The following is a 4,642-nucleotide window of genomic DNA, read 5'->3' on the forward strand; positions in this document are numbered from 1 at the left end:
TCTTGTTTTACCTGCCTATTATATCTTGAAATCACAGTGTTTAGGATGTTGTTTAGAGACTAATCAGAAATAAACTCCAAGATGTGTTGCAGAGAAAGAAAAATAGAGCATTCTCATTTAAATTGACCTCTGATTTCCAGCCACATGGAATGCTGAAATTAATATTGAATGACAGGTAGCAAATCACACTACAAAAGCAAATAAGTGCATGCCATATAGCTCTTTCCAATACAAAATGAATATTTTTAGGCCATGCAAATTTTGTTTTGCTTACCGCAGGCAATGTTTGTGTCAAATAAATCCTTAGATATTAACCATAAATGATTAATGTTTTGCTAGGGACATATGATATATAGGGGCAGTTGTGGCCTAATGGTTAGAGAGTCGGACTCATGACCAGAAGGTTGCCGGTTCGATTCCCAGGGCCGGCGGGTAACAACTCTCTGGATGGGTTAAATGCAGAGGTCACATTTCGTTGCCTTGTACTTGTACATGTGCAATGACAATAAATTGAATCTAAATCTAAAAATCTAAATCTAAAAAAAAAAAAAAAAAATATGAGGTGGTGGCACACACTGCATATTCCCAAATATTCACAGCTGCGTTCTGATGACAAAAACCGTCCGTCTGTTCTTATCAGTACTGTACAAAAACAGGCTGTTTGTTTTAAATGGCCTCTGATCTGTTTAGAACATTTACACAATTCCACTATTTTTTCTGACTAAACAATTATCTGATTTGCTGGGAAGTTCATCTCTCTAGGGCAACATTAATAAATAATCTGCATGTGCAATCAATAACAGTTTTCAAATGCGCAGTTCACCGTCCTTGTACACTGTATATTGATCACAAACAAAGTGTGGAGTATTGAATTAATCTTTGCCTTGAAATACATAGGAGGCCATGTTCAACACGCTAATAGCCGGATTCCCTTAGTGTACAATAAATTACAGCGGTGGGATCAAGTCATTGCTTTGCAAGTCTCGAGTCAAGTCCTGAGTCAAGACAATCGAGTCCAAGTCCTCAAGTTTAAACTTCAAGTCAAGTCATTAGTTCTCTTTCCCCAAATCACTGTTTCACTGTATTAGTACAGTAGATTTATATTTATGTCAGAAAGGCTTCACAATGTTTTATAAGAGATGAAGTTTAGGTTATTTTCACTAAGGGCACTGTGGTAGAAATTCACTTCACACACCTGACTGAAGATATTGCTCATAGATAATAGCTATTATCACACAAGCTATTCTAACCATCCTGATTTTGGGTCTGACCCCTATACCAGTAATATTACTGTATAGTTCATATTATAATATGTAGAATATGGAATTTAGGTACTAATTATGTTACTGTTATAAAACTGTTGTTCTTTTGTCTTGAATAGTATATTAGGAAGTAGGATAGTAGGAATATAACATTTTTTATCACAAACAGAATGCAATTTTCAGTAAACGGTACATTGTATAAATTAAATTATTTATTGTTATAAATTAATTAGTAACTTTTCAATAAAATTTAAGTATACGACATAAAAGAAAATGTAGAATGTAATTGAACAACATGAAGGTGAATAAATATTTATTTTGGGATTAATTATCATGTTAAATAATGCATTGACAATGAAACTGCCATATTTGAACATCATTTTTGTAAGAATATAGAAAGTAAGAAAATATTTTCTGGCATACTAATGACTGGGCAATGTGTTTGAGTTTTAGTTTGAGAGTGCAATTATCTTATATATTGTGTACATTCAATGCATTTAGGCTAGCAAACAAGTTAAAATCATCACAAAAACACAGGCGAACCTACATTAAGTGGGGGCCCAAGGCAAAATTATTCAGTGAGGGCCTTCTGACATTTGTTTGTGAATATACATTTGTCCAAAAACAGAATTGTACGATGATCAAATAAAAGTATAGTCAAAACACGTGACATAACATAAAATGTTTACTTTAACAACATTAAATTGTCAATGCCCAAATATTTATACCAGTACATTGAAAATTAAGAAATGCTCATATCGTAGCTGTCGGGCGGAAACCTATATGTCCAAATTTGGTCAATTTCATATTTTTTCACAAATCGATGCTATTGGTCAGTCCCCATGTGGGTCTGTTATTTTTTACAAATTATTAACCAATCTAAAGTGTTGAAAATAGCTTGAGAGCAAATCTCTTAACTCCATTGGACACTTCAGCTGTCTGAGAAGTCTCGTAACTCCACCTCTTCTTCACTCCGCAAGGGAGCTTCTCGGCATTACGTCTCCTGATTGAAAGTTTTTTAGACAATAACGAGTGAAAATAGTTAGGTTAGAAACATTTGAGTAGGTCTGTTTTGTTAAAAATCGATAGCTGTAATCAGGGCCGGACTTAGGAGGATGGGGGCCCCTGGGCTTGAGTTGTTTTCGGGGCCCCCGTACTATTTAAAATCATATGTTTGTTAGCATTAGTAAATGTTTTTTCTCCAATGACCAACAATGACACTTGTTCATTGGTTTACACATTTATAATGCTTGTTTTGACAGTGGGGGCCACAAGTGGTGCATTTATAGCGTGTAGGAAGTTTCAAACATACGTAAATGTAAAATCCAATCAACATTAATAATCAACATTACAATATCAAGGGGACTACATTTTTTGACATAATCATACAGCCCTACCATTATGTATATTAAAATTAAATTTATTGATTCATAATAAGAAAACTACTAAAAAGGAACATGTGTGTGTTTTGCCTGTATTTCTGGAGGATCTTGAGATCCCTGCATTAACATGAAACCAACAATGAACAATACAGTCAGCATTTATTAATCTTGTTTATTGTTAGTTAATGCCAAATACAACTGTTCATGTTAGTTCATGGTGCATGTTCAATGTTTGTAAAAATATTAGTAAATACCGAAAATAAAGATTAACAAATGCAGACATGTAATCTAATGCTTAACTAATGTTAACAAATGCAACGTTGTAAAGTGTTAAAAAATATTAGTATTCTATTGCAATTCCATCAGTAAAGCATATGACAGATCTATGAGTTTGAAATGCACATTAAAATTGTATTCATATAATGAGATGAAACGTCTTATTATGGCTTAAATAGTTTCATAATAATGAGATGGTCCATAGTTTTGTAAAGTCTAGTTAACTGAGGTTGTGCAGGGCAAATAGGGCACCCCTCTGTTATAAATCGTTTTAAATATTTTAATTACTTTATGACTAACATAACATCATTTTCATGTCAAATTCTAAAATGTAAATCTAAGAGACTGTTTAATGCAGCTCACAGGCCATCAATCCATGAATGGTATATCTGCAAGGTATCATCTTAATTTAGCATTTACATTTTGCCAGAGATCTCAACGTCAGAAATGAAATGACTATCTAAACGCAGTTTGAAAAAGCACGAGCAGTTTGTCCCTTCACGCGTCCCGTAGTTCGGTTGTTTTAACTTTGTTTGTTAGTTAGCAGAATGTTTTCATTTTTTATTTACATGGATGGATTTAACAGTGTTTGCATATTATTTACAAGAACCGCTTATGGTCACAGAATGGGAAATATTAGAAATAAACTCTATATTACCAGTTTTTATTCAGAGATGTCTGCAGAACACAACACTTTTCATAACACGTTTTTTGTAAAAGCAAAGAAAGTGTAACAACAGCTAGTACACTCTACGGCATCTACCTGTGGATGAACCGATCTGTCGTTTCAGTGAGCGGACACAGACTGTGAGGAGCGAGCGTCAAATGGAAAACGCGGAGTGGAATCATATAGCGGTGTATTCAGAGAAAGTTTTTCGCGGGGATGTGAATCCTCTCTACTCTACTTCGTCTACCAAAGGGCGCCAGCCTGTGAGGGCAAATGGGCAGCGGCTCAAGCCACAGAGCCACCCAGTGAACGCGTTCCGGATCCCGTCGGTCCGCGAGTTTCAAAGAAGAAATAAAACCGGAGGGTGGCGGCCTGGCGGGAGATGGTGACAGGTATGCTCTGGATTCTCTGCCTAAAGATCAAGGTGTGGTGCCATGGGTGTGAAGAATCATTATTTTCTAAATGCTGTTCTTTCGCGTTCTTGTCTCTCGGTTTTTGGTTTTCATTAAGCGCCGCACTGCGATTGCTCTTGTCAGCCATTAGAACAAGCGTCTTAACGAGCAGACAGGTTTCAACTGAGGTAAACATGATGGATAGAATCCACAAATAACCAACCAGGAAACGCCAACATGACTGACGGAACGTTTAGCCAATTAAACGACATCATTCCTTACATAAGGCAGTGCTATTGAACCTTGGTAGGCCAATGCACAAAGTTTAAATGAAAAATAAAATGACTGGCATATAACTAAACAAATCAAATGAACGAGAGCAGGCGGGCCCCCTGAAGGGCGGGGCCCCTGGGCTGGTGCCCAGTCAAGGCCAATGGTAAGTCCAGCCTTGGCTGTAATGCTTCGGTGCAGAAGGAAGCCCGTGAGCCACGAAGATAAGTTTGCGAGCAGATTCGGCTAATTTCCGCCTATTAGACAGCCTAGTCAGCTCATCGTTTTTTGTATTACATCACTTATAGTTCTTAAACCTTTAAAATAGAGTTTAGGAATTTGTATGTAACCACAGTCGTTAGCTTTGGTTAACAATTGAAGCCTTTTCTCTTG

Source organism: Triplophysa rosa, linkage group LG6 (genome assembly GCF_024868665.1).
Source record: "Triplophysa rosa linkage group LG6, Trosa_1v2, whole genome shotgun sequence".
In the NCBI taxonomy this organism is placed as follows: domain Eukaryota; kingdom Metazoa; phylum Chordata; class Actinopteri; order Cypriniformes; family Nemacheilidae; genus Triplophysa; species Triplophysa rosa.